The sequence below is a fragment of the Barbus barbus genome (assembly GCF_936440315.1).
Source record: "Barbus barbus genome assembly, chromosome: 7".
NCBI lineage: Eukaryota > Metazoa > Chordata > Actinopteri > Cypriniformes > Cyprinidae > Barbus > Barbus barbus.
Window position 1 is genome coordinate 27,719,954 of NC_136735.1, and position 16,598 is coordinate 27,736,551.

Sequence of the window (16,598 nt, forward strand, 5' to 3'; positions counted from 1 at the left end):
CAAATTTTATTTCTCACATAGCTCAAAAATGTATCACCATAAAACTATTCGATTCGTAACCGCTTGGAAAACGTTTTATATATAATAAAATTATAATAGGCTGCATTTGTAAGCAGTAGTAGTTTTACCACAGAACCTCGTCAACATTGCAGTAAATGTTTACAGGAAAGTTAAGCAACAACTATTTTGCTTACTAAATCATGCATTTTAGATCCATACATACTTCCTGGATAATACTGACCAACACTCGTGTCTCATTAGCTATAGGCCAATATAAATACAGTTCAATGTTTTTTTTATTTTTTGTTTTTTTGGGTGATGCCACAAACCCTGTAATATAACTTAAGTGTGCTGATTCTAATGAACACAGGCATTGCATTTCATTCAAACTTACTGACAATCATTAGTTACTGCATTTGATTGGTTCCTGAAGTTTGCATGAAAAACTGATCAAGAAACTACTTTGAGAACTGTTAGGCCTATTCACTTTTTCTAAACTCACCCTATAATATTCTACCATAAGTTTCACTTTGAGGTCAAGCGACCTCCACTCCCACGTGTGTCACGTGACAGATTGTCCGTAAGACGCAAGGAACTTTTTTGTCAGCTATTTTTAAAGACACTTATTTATAGTGACAAACAATCTTAGTTTATTATGTAGTAATGCTTAGATGTCTGTTTATTAACGTTTTAAAATGACTGACTGGTGGGCCACCTAAATAGGCCTATATAACATCAAATTTTGAATGGTAATTCTGTGTGGTCACACTTACAGTTGAATTATATATTCGTTTTGAATAATATGGACTGATTTGTGGCAACTTTAATATAGTTTGTGAGTAATATTGCTATTTCAATAATTATATTTATGTGTAACATGGGCATTGAAATGTAGTGTTTAATTCTGCACAAACTGGAGTTTTAGATATTTGAATCCACTAGCCCATCTTTTCTCCCCCTCGGTCTAGTTAAGTCTGTTGCCTGGCTGCAGTTCAGCCGTATTCTCTTTGAGGTGTTTTGAATGTTACTAAAAACAAAGCAGGAGACGCTTCTTTACAACACAATGGAAGTTTGATTGGGTGTCAGGCTGTAATAACACATCAGCTCAAATTTCAAAATTCTCTTTCTCTCTCCCTTGAAGCTGGAATATTATGCTAAGAAATCAATATGCATGAAAAAAAAACGGATTCCAAAACTTACTTGGAAATTGTTTATTTATGTAATAATAATTAAAATAAATCTGCTCATTATGTAAAAGTGCTGACGTTTTCTTTTACGGATTGGGTTAGGATTAATTATACCTAAACACACACACACCAAAAAAAAAAAAAAAAAAAAAAGCTAACGCATACTCTTGGTCTCGTGTACGAACATCACGCGCATTTAGATTTGCTCGTGCAATCTGCAACCCTAGGCGCGAGCGCTTGCTGTTGCTAAGGGCAACTTGGCTAGTCTTCTGTAAAACAGTAAGCAGACAGTGTCTCTTAAAATTATTTAACACTTTTGACATTTTAGCCATTATAAAGCGCCTGAGCTCGATGCATAATTTATCATATCTTTCTAAGCGCATAACGCACTTTGGAAAAGGGCTTCTCAGGAGAGTTGTGTTCAAACTTAAAACCCTTCAGTCAGGATGTCCACGGTGGCTTCTGTGCGGCTCCCGTCCATCCAGCACCCTTCATCGAGACTTGGAGATCCAGAGCGCATCTCTCTGCGGGGTTATTCCACAGACGGCGGCAGAGATCAGAGATGCTGGATGCCTCAGAGAGGAACCAGACCTCAGTCTCCAGGGATGGAAAGCCTGGACTCTGCTTTTCGCAGTGAGAGCAGCAGAAGTGATATCAGTTCTCTGATGGAAAAAGGAAAAAGAGGAGGATTAGATATTCCAGAGCAAATCCCTGAGGCAGATGAGATCATCCAAGACCAGGATAAAGCCAGATTACCTGCTTTCCGTGAGTCCCTAGCCTGATGTTTATGGAGCTCGTTATAATAGTAGCCTACGAAGGCGCTTCAACACCTAGAGCTAATGTAATGGTCATGCTTTGTGAATTTATGGAGGTCTGACTGTAAATCAACATTTCAGCACTAGAAACAGCGCTAGAGGACTGATAAACTGCTGATTGTTAAGCATCTATCAGGTTTGGTTTAGATGTGTCCCCGTAGGTCACTGCTGCTTTTTACATTACATTTTACGCAGTTAGAAATAAGATCCGTAAGCGATTCTTTTAGCTAATTTGAAGGGGAAAATACGTGGGGAAAAAAGAGAGAAAGTTCCCCTAAATAATTTGCAGCCCTCGGAAGATTGTTGGCAAATTATGAGATTATTTCAGAATTCGAAACAACATAAATCAATTGACAAAAATACGTTCAGTCTTTAAATTATTTTAATGATGTTCATTGAAAAAAGTCAGCCAGACATGACGGGAAAATAATTTTATGAATTCGTTCACCGTTTTAAAAAATGGCAAATATTAAAAATATACGCAGATGAATAAAACTAAGATTATTGTAGTACGTTTTATAAGAAAATACTATTTCAGTCAACATTTTCAGTGTATAGGCTAGTAGACTTGCCGATTCCTGGATCAAAATTGCTTCTATATGCTACTTTTTTTTCAGCGTTCAAGAGACTACGGAACCAAAATTCATGAAACTCATTTGATTTTTGGCATGTTTTTAAGGTTTGCTGGTTCTTGCTACTTAACCATAATTGCTAAATGCTCACGTTTCCACCCTTTAGTCCACACGAGGGCGCTGTCTCATCAGGGGAATGAATTGTCTGGTGGTCAGTGAAACTTAAAGATCTTTTCTGGCTCAGTCTCAGTTACTTATTGCATAAATACTTATAATGCATTTAAAGGAGCAGTATCCAGTATAGCAACATATATAGTACCAGAAAACGAAACATATTTTTAATTGACATAATATTTGCATTGTAATATTTTCATGAAAATGACCAGGTTTGGAAAAATGTTGCTATTTAGCTTGGTCAGCCATTCCCAATGAGTGTATTTAATGCTGTAATTTGTCTGGTTTTTGTGCTTGATATAGGTCATAGGGCAGCATCAGAAAATCGCAGCATAAGCAGAGTCTCTCATACAACTTATTCCAGCACTGGGCCATGGATGACCGATCAAACAGATCAGGTACACAAATTTAAATCAGGAATTGCACTAAAACACATTGCAACTTACTATTACATACAGTAGCCCCCAAAAATATTTTTTACCACTTAAAACATAAATATCATTCATTTTAATAATAAAATATCTGATGAAGTATAATTTGCATTAAATACTTAGGTTTTATGCTATAAAAAATAAAATAGATTATTTATGAATAATTATAATAATTTAGACAGCATTTATTTGTTCAAAATGCTGTACTGTGCAGTAATATTGTGAAATATTATTGCAATTGAAATATTTTCTATTTTAATATATTTTAAAATGTAATTTATTCCTGTGATGGTAAATCAGATTTTTTTTAGCAGCCATTAATCCAGTCATTTCTTATTATTATCAGTGTTGAAAACAGTTAATTATTTTGCAGAAACTGTGAATTATTATTATTGTTATCATTATACATGTTTTCAGGAAGTATGCATTAAATTGATTACAAGTGAAACGCATTTAAAGACATTTATAATGTTAGAAAAGATTTCTATTTCAATTTTTGTTCATCAAAGAATACTGAAAATATTAGCACCGAAAATATATTTTTTTAATTGTAATAATATTTAACAATATTGCTGTTTTTATTATATATTTGATCAAATAAATGCAGCATTGGTAAGTGTAAGAGACTTCTTTCAAAAACCTAAAAAAAATAAAATTCACATATGTTTTGGAGCACTGTGTACAGTTTTTCATAGCTTTCCATTCACAATGTGATTTCATTGGGTATAATTCTGGATGCAGTGCATTAATACAGGCATATTTTCAAGTATCCCCAAGTGCCTTTCTTTCCTCTTAGTGACAAAGTTGCTGTCCTGTGTTCCTCCTTTTGACATCAAAGCCTGGCCTTATCCCATTGAGAAAGAAAGCCACTGCTCATGTAGAATAAAACAGAAGAACTGATAAAATCTCAGCTGCAGCTCAGTGGTTAACACCAAGTTTACCCAGGAGAGATATTAGCAAAGAGAGATAAAGAGATAGAGAAGGAGGGAGTACATGTGCAAATGGGTCTGCGAGAGAGAAAGTCCTGCAAATCTGCAGGTGTCTTCTAGAGGGGGTGTTGTGTGTGATTAACCCTGCCAGTCTTATCCCTCGGGTCCTGTCTGTCTGACCGACTGAACCCAGCACACAGGCCCCCTCGACTCCGCCTGGTCACGAGAGCTGCCTTAGTCACACAGTGGGGGTACAAACACACACGCACACACACACACCCGTCACAAGAGTCAGAGTGGGTGTATGGATAAACACACAACCCCTTCATCCTATCCTGCTCACAAAAGAAGCTCTAACTGCTGTCACTCATAATATTTAATACATTCAGTACTTTCAAATCTTTCAGTAACAGCAGTTTAAATTAATCTGCATGCTGCCCATAGGGTGGAGATGATCTCTGTGTTTATTACACAGTTTAGTTTAGAACAAATCATCTGTGATCAGTTTATGATTTTTCAGCTCATTTATCTTAGTCAAATTATATCTGTATACATGTGAATGATCTCCAGAAAGGAAAATCAAAAACTAGTCTGCAACATAGGAGTAACTAAATGTGACCCTGGATCACAAAACAGTCATAAGGGTCCATTTTTTTTTAATTGAGATTTATGCATCACCTGAGAGCTGAATAAGCTTTTCATTGATATATGGTTTGATTATGATAGGACAATATTTGGCCGAGATACAACTATTTGAAAATCTGGAATCTGAGGGTGCAAAAAAAAATCTAAATACTGAGAAAATCGCCTTTTAAAGTTTCCAAATGAAGTTCTTAGCAATGCATATTACTAATCAAAAATTAAGTTTTGATTTATTTACAGTAGGAAATTTACTCAATATCTTCATGGGACATGATCTTTACTTAATGCCATAATGATTTTTGGCATAAACAAAATCACTAATTCTGACCCATGCAATGTATTTTTGGCTATTGCTATAAATATACCCCAGCGACTTAAGACTGGTTTTGTGTTACAGGGTCACAAATATATCTAAAAAAATACTTATATTTTTTGGTCAACTAATAAGGGTCAATCGTTCGGGAACTGGACAACATTTGTCATATGATTCTGATTTACTAAAACAACCAGCTCATTAAAGTCATTCGAGCAAACAATGAAAACAATGACCTTACTCAATTTTTAAAAGCACTGGCCAATTAGAATCATTCATTCAGGAGTTGATCTGGTTAATAATATTCTTTCATTGAAGAATCTTTCAATCCTGGTCATGCTGTGTTTTTGATTCACTAAAAAAAAAAAATCAATCAAACTCAGTTCTTTCATTTACAATAATGTAAATAATAATATAGAATATTGAGTTTTGACCATTTTGTGTTTTTGTAAAATGCATTATTTTTAAAAAAAAGAAAGAAAAAAAACAGAAATAACACTAAACCAATATACAAATTTCACTCTTTCTTTTAAAGCAGGAAGTTGAGCTAAAAGAGCGCATTCAAAATAAAGGAGCTCTGATGCTAAAAATCCTGTTCAAGAATAACCACCCTGATGGCAAACCTCTGGTCAACAGGTGAAAACAGAAACACACACAGATGTAAATATCAGATTTTTTTTCTCCATTGTCTGATGGTTTGTTTTTTTCCTAGACCTGCTTTACTTAAGATCCTTACAAATTTCCTAAAGAGGCCTGTCACAGCTAAACAGCTGAAAAACCTTCTATTTCGGTGAGTAATGACAATGCTGTAACAATTCTTAAAATAAAAATTATGCTGTTATACTTAAAGGATTGTCTGATTATTGTTGTTTCAAGATCCATCTGATTTGAAGATCTAATGTTTTGCTCTCTCTGTGCAGTCTGCGCCTCTCTGACCGAGTGCTTATCACTTTTGAGGAGTTTTATGGTGCCCTGAAAGACCCAGACTCCAATAAAAGTAACCCCGCAGGTCTTCTTACAATTCCTCAGACAATGGCCCTGCTGAGAGGACCTGCACGCAGCAGGTGAGATCTCTGCAGTCCTGACACACTACTATAATTTTGCTGAAATTAATAGTCCAGTTAACTTAAGAGGAATATCATACTGAATATGATATCATTTGTTGTCATTTGAGGGAAAGTGGAAATTAAAATATCAAAATATTTTATTATTCAAATATCAAAAGCTACGTCATAAACAATTATTTCAAATAATCTAATTAACAAAAAATAATTAAAAATAGTATGCTATGGTTTTGAATAGCTATGGCTATGAAACTTGCTATATTATAGCTATGAAACTTGCAGCATGTTTTAATGGTACAAAGATCTGGTATATGCCAAAAGATCAAGGCAATTTCTTGTATCATGACCCCTTTAATAGCTTTTTCGGCAAATTACATCATCATGCCAGCAGGTAGCAGTATTTGAGTGACTCTTGGAATCATTCACTCAACCAATTCGTTCAAAAACACTGATTTATTCAAAATATACATTCAGGAAATGCACTACTCTTGAACGTGCAATTCGACTTTCGCTTTAATTGGAACTATTTTTGTTAGCAGAACAAAAATAGGCAAGAAAAGGTTTAAAATACTCGGTGTTCAGTGTAAGTTATCTTATTTATTTAGCAGTTAAAGTTTCACAAGGTTTCTCTTTTGTACTATTGTGTTTACTTTTGCACAAGGCTGCCAGTATTCAGAACAACAGAAGGATTGCGACATATAGCTTGTATAGCGAAGTATTCTTAGAATAGATTTGGATCAGTGTTTTTACGTCTGTTTTTAGCATTCTAATAAGTTTATGTTACTATGACCAGATTTAAATAATTTTAAGACTCATTGGGGGCCCACATAAAGTTTGCAGAGGTTCCGGCGCTCTCATTGAGAACCACTGATTTAGCATCATTTATAGATGCCAACTTGTTTGATATTTTGTTATCTAATGCAACATTAAGGAATTAAGTGATTTTGTAGACTTAATGTACACTTAATGAAGATTATTGGAAAAAAGAATGATCACACAAACCGTGCTCTATAAAGAGATAACGGTTCAGAAACTGAGACTGTGAACTGCTCACACTCAAAGTTCACCAGCAGGGAGTGAGACAGCAGCTTGTGCGTCTTGTGCCCAGGGTGGACATAAAGCAAAAGGATGATCCGTTCTGGCGCCCCCTCCATTTCTCCCTCTCTGTACTACTGCAACTATTGTACTTAACTGTTTAAAGCTTCAGTGTAATACAATGAGGTTGTAGAGGGAGTGTGCGAGAGTGTGAAAGTTGGTGTGTGTGTCATACTGATTGCGTAAGACCTGGTCAGACCAAGACACACTCCAGCCGTGATCAAAAAAAATAAAAAAAATATACGAGTGTCCAAGTGAGAGATGGGAAAGATAGGATGAGGGAAAGAAAAAAGACAGCAAGAGAGGGATAAAGATTAAAGAGCAACAGGAAAGAAGAGAAATGTGGCACACATAAAAATGTGCAAAAGGCAGATTTATGAGTCCAAAAGGGTTGAAAGTAGAAAGAAAGGATAAGTGAAAGACACAAAGGGACATAATAAGGACAATCATGTATGATTGACAGTATGTGTATGTGTGTGTGAGAGAGAGAGACAAAGAGAGGAGAAACAAAAACAAGACTTTTAAACAATTTCTTCAGTGCTCCTAGAGGGTCTCTCTCACACCCCCACACACCCAGATAAAAAAAAATATATATATATATATATATATATAGGTAACAAATGTGTAGAAAAATAAACCAAATAAGAAAAGTATAATAAACTATGTGCTACTATCAAAATATATGTAAATGTTTAATATCTTTAAGTAAGCCATATTAAATAAATGAAACTGATTTTCAGTTAGTATTTTGAATGTTTAAAATATGTCACACTGTCCCAGCATACACTACCTTTCTAAAATTTGGGCTCAAGTAAGATGATGATGATGGTTATTATTAATTAATTAATTAATTAATTTTTGGGAAAAAAAAAAGTATTCAGCAAGGACACACTAAATTGATGAGAAGACAGTAAAGGCATTTGTATCTATTTATATTTCAAATATGTTCTTTTGAATTTTCTGTTCATCAAAGAATGTATTTTTTAAATATGAAAAAAGAGCTCCCGAGTAGCTGTTTGCAATGATTGTGAAATCATTTCTCATAGGTTTCTGGAGAGTGTAGATGTTTTGTGCAAGTCAGAAAATCTTACTGAAAGCTGGATTTCTGCTCCAGAGTTCCGAAAGGTTCTCAACAAACTCAAGCTTCACCTGCAAGATCCTGATGTTGAAAAATTATGGAAAAGGTTTGAATTGATTAATTTGTTCATTCATTTATGTATTCATGTATTAATTCTGCCATCAAATTTCTTTATAGATTTTAGAATAAAAAAAGCTATATTAAAACATTCACCATCTCTTTTAAACAGGTTAGATGTGGATGGACTTGGAGCAGTTAAACAGACAATTTTTCTAAAGAAATTGAGATTGAGCAGAAGGACTGAACCAAACAATGAGAGAAACACTTCTATTACTGCTAAAGCTGAGGATACCAAAGGTAAAGTTATTAGCTAATGATAATAGAATTTGTAGAGTACTTAGTACTGTTTTATGAGCTAGATAATTATTATTTTTTTATTTATTTATAATGTATCCTCAGCTGTCAGTTTACAAAATAATACAATAATCTAATTTATCAACAGTAGTCAATTAACAAAACAAACTCTGAACTGTTTGTGTCCGATCACTTTCATAATTAAAAGAAACCAGAAGTTAAATTGTTATTGTACTAAAATTATTAATTGAAATATGTATAGATAAATAGTCTCAGAAATAGAGGGACAAGCTTTGCAGTGGCTTCGGAGAAACTAGCAGCTTTAGTTTGCTTTATACTGAGGTGTAGTTGAGCAACAGTTTGCCTATAGAGGGTGCTGTGGTACTGTATCGACAGGGAGGGATCTTCTTCAGGGATTTAGACTTTGCCTGATTTTATATGAGCTCATCAGACGATTAGATTAATCAGAGACCTGTCATTAGAAAGTTTGAATGGTCATGTAATACATAACTTCCTGTCACATCTTCCTCTTTCGCACAGCTCCTGGTAGGACACTCTCTAAGGCGGAAGAGGAGCGTCACACATCAATAGCCATAGAGGCATGGTTGAAGGACAGATTCAGGGAAGGAGCTCAGAGGATGAAAACTGAGTTTGATAAACTGGATCCTGAGAACAGTGGAAAGGTAGCAAACGGCATCAGTCTTCACAAACAGACTGGTACAAAAATGTTAGTCATATTGATTCATGTAAATATTCTGCTTTCTGTTTGTAGGTGAGGGGTGCAGACTTTCTGCAGGTGTTGAAGAAGTTTGACCTGCATCTAAAGAGAGAGCACCTGGGTCTGTTTTTATCTCGGTGTGGGCTGAAGATAAAAAAGGGTTGTGTACAGTACTTGAACTTTCTGCGCACCTTCCAGGACAGAAGTTCAGATGGCATCACTCACAAGATCATTTCCAACCCAAAACACAGGTCAGATTTACATCATAGCAATATCCTAATAATATATATATATTCATATGGAGCTTCGATCCCTCCAGGTTCCAAACACCTGCAAAAATATGCTTAATCAGTGGCAAGAGATGACGTTTCTAATATTTCCATAGGGGCATAGCTATAAACTAACAATCCATATTCAAGTGGATTAATGCAGGCATATGCCAGTTGTCTTATTTGGATTTCTAGAACCAAGAATTTTGAATTAATTTGAATATGACAATCACTTTGCTGAATTTACACGACACATACATAATTCAGTTGTAATCTAAATTTAATATCAGAATATTTGTCAGAATTTTGCATGTAAACAAGGTCAACAAACAAACAATTCAGAAAAGAGAATGCTTCACCTTTGTACACTACTATTTAAATGTTTGGGGTAAGTAAAATGTATTTATTTTTTAAAGAAATGAATAGTTATATTCATCAAAGATTCATTAAATAAATCAAATTTACAATGCTACAAACAATTTCTATTTCAATCTATTTCATTTATATTTTTTCTATTTTATTTTGAACTTTTTATTCATCAAAGTGTCCTGAAAATCAATCAATCAATCAATCAATAAATAAATAAATAAATAAATAAATCAATCAATCAATCAATAAATCAATCAATCAATCAATCAATCAATCAATCAATCAATCAAATTTTCCACAAAACATTAAACAGTACAAATGTTTCAACATTGATAATAACAAGAAATGTTACTTGATCACCAAATCAGCATATTAGAACAGTTTTTAAATGCTTGTGTGACACTGAAGTCTGGAGTAATATTGCTGAAAATTCAGCTTTGCCATCGCAGGAATAAATGTAATTTTTTAAATATATTAAAATAGAAAACAGTTATTTTAAATTGTAAAAATATTTCACAACATTACTGTTTTTATTGTATTTTTTTTATCAAATATCTTTAATAGAATTCAGTGTTTATTGTGGGATTTATTCTAGATTGAGAAACAGAACATTACCACATACAAAATTGATTCTGACGAGTGTAGATAATTCTGTTCTGTCAGAATCAGTAACAGTGCAGTGTGGAAACAGAAATGAGTGTTTTCTGTGCTTGCACAGAGCCCAAATTACACAGAAGCATCTAGAGAAAGTGATCTTAAAGCCTTGTAGTCAAACTCTTTCCATTTCTAACAAGCTTACGGCCCATAGTTCTTATCTGCCCTGGGTCACCCAGCACACAGGCATCAGTAAACAGCTTCTGAACACTAGGCCTAGACTGACTGTGTTTGGTTTGATTGGGGTGGTCCACAGCTTAAAGGATTGGCGGATGAATAAAATGGGGCAGGCAAACAGTTGCAATGTATAGAACCTTTCACCATGGTGACAAAATACAGTGGCCCCAAAAAGTATTAGGATACTAAAGCCACTCTTAACAAATCTATGAATTTTATTGCAGAAAGTGACAAAAATATTAGATCAAATGAAATTTGTAAACAAGTATTTTCTTAATCAACTCTGACTCAGAGTTGTTCGTAGTGCATGTTTGAACCCTTAGAATCGTTTTTATATTCTTCAGGAAAAAAGTGTTTTAAAAAACTTTTCACTTTCAGCAGGTTTCATTCTCATGAGAACATCAGTTGTGTTTCGTCTCTAAGTGCCATAGAGGGCAAATTAACTCGCCTGTTTCAGTCAGAGTACCTCTCACTCCTCCAGACCTTTCAGTGAGTACAATCCCATTCTCTCTCCATCTCTTTCTCCTCTTTTCTCCTTGTGAAAAGACCCCTTTAACACTCTCTAAATTGAGAACAGGTATTCTTTCTCTCTCTTTTAACACACAAGATGTTTCACTAAATTTTGGGTCGAAGGTTGGCACTTTTTTGGTCTATTTAATTAAAACTTTGCATTGTTACTAAGAACTTCATCGCAGAAACCCTTCTGCTCAAATGAGTTTCCTTTTGAACCCATCTCTCTTGAGTTTGAAAAGCATATTATCTTACCTACAGCTTATGTGTTTAGAAAATGCTTTAATACTATTTGAAAACTGAATGTAATTTCATTTACAAATATATTTGTGTTTTTCTCTGCATGTATGTATTTGTATAGGAACATTGACAAGCTTAATAAAGGGACCATTAGTAAAGAAGAATTCCGAGCTGCTATGGAGAGCAGGTACACTATTTTTTATCTCTAATTAAGCTACATGATTATTGTAGACATGCAGAAGTTGTTTTTCTCAATTGTTGTGACAGATATTACACATTCACATGGTATAATCGAGTCTTACTTTCAAAAGGCAGACTGTTAAATTAGGATTGCTTGGTAAAACTATACCACAAGACCAGTGGATCTCAACCTTGTTGACTCTAATTCCCACCACAATGTTTGAAGCTCACCCCCAAAATATTTCTGTTACTTCTGTTTTAACAGCAAAGCTGCTCATTTATAAACATTTTTATTTACAGCAACTAGATATTACAAATAATAAAATTCCATTTTTCGTTTTAGAACAGTGTTCTTCAGCATTCATGCTTTTTTATTACAAATTAATTTAAATGACTTTTCTAGTTGTTTGCGGTTACATTTGTTCATAAATAGCTATGTTTAACCGATAAAATATTTTAGAGTTTGACATAATTTGAAAAGCATAATTTTCATTATAAAAATTTCCATGATATTTTTTTACTTCATAAAAATGACACTTTTACAAATCCCTCATATCCAGGTTTTCAAGACTGTGAGAATCCTGGTCCATAAAAGGATTTGTTGTTGAGGTATCCAATTAAATTAAGAAATACAATGGCAGCTTACCTTTTAAATTTGAGTTTTTTTTAACTTATCTTTATTTATTTTACATAATTTTAAGCCATTTTGCAGCCCCCTTGAAAGTTTGAAAAGCCCCCCCTTTTGGGCTCTGGGCCCCTGTTTGAGAAGCACTGACTGTACTAGACTGACATCTGTCTGTGATGAAATACTAAGTATTTTTCTTTGGTCACGTCTTATCTTGCCTACTGCACTAAGTAAACCAGGACTGTGACTGGTGCCGCCTCAAGAAAGACCCTGCCTTATCTGAGTCTAAATGGAGTGATAATCTAATTTAGTCATATTATGTAAGTTTTAAACTCCCTGTCTTTTCTCTCTGTCCTTTAAAACACATTTACCTCACCATAATCCTCTTTATTTGAGTATGAAGTATTGTAGTCAGTGTGGACCGTGTCTGTCAGATCTGAAGGACAATCTCACATTTTTATTCATAATCTTTGATAAGTTCATTTGTCTTTATCTGTGTTTTCTGGAGCGAGTGATGGTTGTAGGTTGTGTGAGTGAATATTTGAGGGTGTGTATACGTGTATGTAAAGTCTAATCCCTTGATTGACTGGCCACTGTGTGTCCAGCTCTGTGCGATGGCCGGGTGAAGAGGGCAGTTGACCTTATGACCTCTTGACTCCGCAGTGTGCGAGAGGGTCAATGAGTGGCGTATGCTTAAGGCCTGCGGGACTGGCCGGCCCTGATGAGTGGACTCTCGGCTGTGGTGACATCAGTGATCTCGTGCTGACCTTCCCCTGACCTTCTCCACAGGTTTGGCCTAGAGATATCCGACACTCAGTTTGAGCAGCTGTTGGACGGGCTCCCTCTTGACCGCCACGGAAATGTGCAGTACCCGATCTTCATGGCAGCCTTTGACACCAGGTACAAACCCTTTTGACCGGTCAGGTCAGCATTTGTTAGAACACTGTTCACTGCACGCTAGCTTTGGATTTATTGAATGTTATTTCATACTGCAACAATGAATTAGTATAGAAGTAGTACCACATAAATATTACAAATGCAATTGACTAAGAAGGATTTGACTAACAGCCTCCATTGTTATTAACGTTCAAGCTAAAAAGAGTCCTCTTCACATTTTTATAGGGTCTTGTAATCTGTTTCAGAGATTTTGAAAAATAATTGACACTGTATATAATTATAATATAATATATAATCTGATATGATTGAAGCTGATTGCAAGAACACTTATCCTAGAATTTAACAAGCTTGCAAGTTTGTAAGTCAGTCAGATTTACATTTCAGTTCATTTTTTAACTTAAGTATTTTCTTGGCAGTTACCCTGGAATAAAGAATTTTCAGTTACCAAATCGACAGAACTTGTAAGATATTGTAGCCTAATATCTAAACTTATATTTAAACACAATGTTTTGAACTCAAATTGATGCTGCTGAAAAGGTGAACTGGTGAAGTAAATGCAGCATGTGGAACAAGGAACAAGTAAATAGAGAAATAAGAGAATAACCAAATATGATATGTATTTGTTGCAATGAGCTTATCGCTTTATGTGTTTGTGTGAAGATGCTTAAAAATGGCTGGATATGAGGATTAGGTTCTGACCACCCTGGGGGACCCATGTGAACTCCCCTAACCACCTAATGAATGACTAACAATAACCAACGCAATGTAAACGTTTCTTAAATAGAACAGGGTAATGAATTTTAATCTGCTAGAGTAGCAGCTCTGAGACATGCAGTTTTAGTGTGTGTGTGTATGTTTCTAGGGTGTGTGCATGCATCAAATGGGGGTAGGGTATTAGCTTAGCTGCTCATTTTATTTTCTCTCTCAGTGTGTGTAGGGGATAAAGACCTATAAAACCAGCCTGGCTTAGTTGACAGGTGACAAGGGTTATACTGAATGGGGATTTTGTAATACTAACAGTGGGGAAAAAGCCCATGCACCAAGGGACCTCCTGAATAGAGAGAAAGAAAACTTTAGAACTTCTATACTTGCGGAGAACAGTGAGAAAGGCAGACCATGCCCCGCCAATGACAGCTACAAACTCTCGCTCTCTCCCTCTTTCTCCCATGAGAAATGCTAAATCATTCATGCTAAAGCGGCCTGATCCCAGTGTCACTAGTTCCTGTGTGGCATTTCCTCTGTTTGGGTGAAACTTTGACATGTTAGTCAAACAGAGCTTTAGCTGTCAACATTCAGGCCTCACCAGATTACCATCGCTCACATCCCGCTCCAGCTTTCTTCTGAGTTTAATCACATTATTGTACCTTATATTGGACATTTAATAGCATCAATACAAAATAAATACATTTGTGTTCATGCTTGTTGATTGAAATAATGTTTTTTTATACATAGATATAGTTTATTTGTTACTAGATCTCTGAAATATCAGATTTTGCTATTCAAAGTCACCCGTCTCAGGTTGAAGTTTTTATCAGGCAGATGTTAGGAAGAATAGGAGCCAGATGATGAAATGATTTTAAAATAAGCAGTATTTATCAAATTTTAATAGTGTCTTTGTACTGCTCAAAAAGTACAGTTAAAGTCAAAAGTTATACCTTGCAGAATCTGCAAAATGTTAATTATTTTAAGAATAAGAGGGATCATACAAAATGCATGTTATTGTTTAATTACTACTCAGATGAATACGATATTTCACATAAAAGATGTTTACACATAGTCCACAAGAAAAATTACCCTGTTCAAAAGTTTACATACACTTGATTCTTAAAACTGTGTTGTTACCTGAATGATCCACAGCTGATTTTTTTTTTTTGTGTGTTTAGGGATAGTTGTTTATGAGCCCCTTGTTTGTCTTGAACAGTTAAACTGATGATGCTGAAGTGACGTGTGGCCAAGTATGGTGACATATACTCTGAATTTGTGCTCTGAATTTAACCCATCCAAGTGCACACACACAGTAGTGAACACACATACACACACGGTGAACACACACCCAGAGCAGTGGGCAGTCAATGCTGCGGCGCCCAGGGAGCAGTTGGGGGTTCAGTGCCTTGCTCAAGGGTCACACCTCAGTCTTGGTTTTGAAGGTGGAGAGAGCGCTGGACATTCACTCCCCCCACCTACAATCCCTGCCAGACCTGAGACTCAAACCCGCGACCTTCGGGTTACAAGTCCGACTCCCTGTCCATTAGGCCAAGACTGCCCTGACTGCCCCTGTTGTTCAAAAAACTGCCTGCTGTTCTTCAAAAAAATCCTTCAGGTCCCACAGATTCTTTGGTTTTAAAGGATTTTTGTGTATTTGAACCCTTTCCAACAATAATTTTGAGATCCATCTTTTCACACCTAGGTCAACTGAGGGTTCAAACTCCTAAACAACTATCACTAAACAACAACAACAACAACACAGCTGTGGATCATTCAGGTAACAACACAGTATTAAGAAACTTTTGAACAGGGTCATTTTTATAAATTGAACTATTTTCTCTTGTGGACTATATGTAAACATCTTTTATGTGAAATATCTTATTCAGGACAAAATAAACTATAACACGCATTTCGTATGATCCCTTTTTGGTAAAATAATTAACATTTTGCAGATTCTGCAAGGTGTATGTAAACTTTTGACTTCAACTGTATAAAGATCTGATTGATATATCATCAGTTATTTACTTTTTGATGACCTCTAGCATGAAAGATTTAACTATATTACATTGTTCAAAGGTTTGGTGTAAGTCTTTTTTTATTGATAAAAAAAAGTGACAGTAAAGACATTTATAATGTTACAGTCAATTTATATTTAAAATAAATGCTATTCTTCTGAACTGTGTATACCTCAAAGAAATCAGCATATTAGAATGATTTATGAAGCATCATGTAACACTAAAGACTTTGACACTAAATTCAGCTTTGCCATTACAGGAATAAATTGCATTTTATAATGTATTCAAATAGAAAACCGTTTTTAAATCTTACTAATATCTTTTTAAAACAATATTTACAAAATCTTACTCATCCCAAACTTTTGAGTATAATATAATGTAATGTAATGTAATATACCTTTCAGGTTACTTAACGAAACTCTGGAAAGATCTGGAAATCCATACTTTTAGAAAACATTTTGAGGAGCTAGTAATTGTCTTGAGGTATAGTATGAAGATATCCATGAAGATGAATTTCACACATTACTGTATTCCTCCTGCACATTTACTGCTCAAAAAGCATAAAGATCTGATGAATATATCATC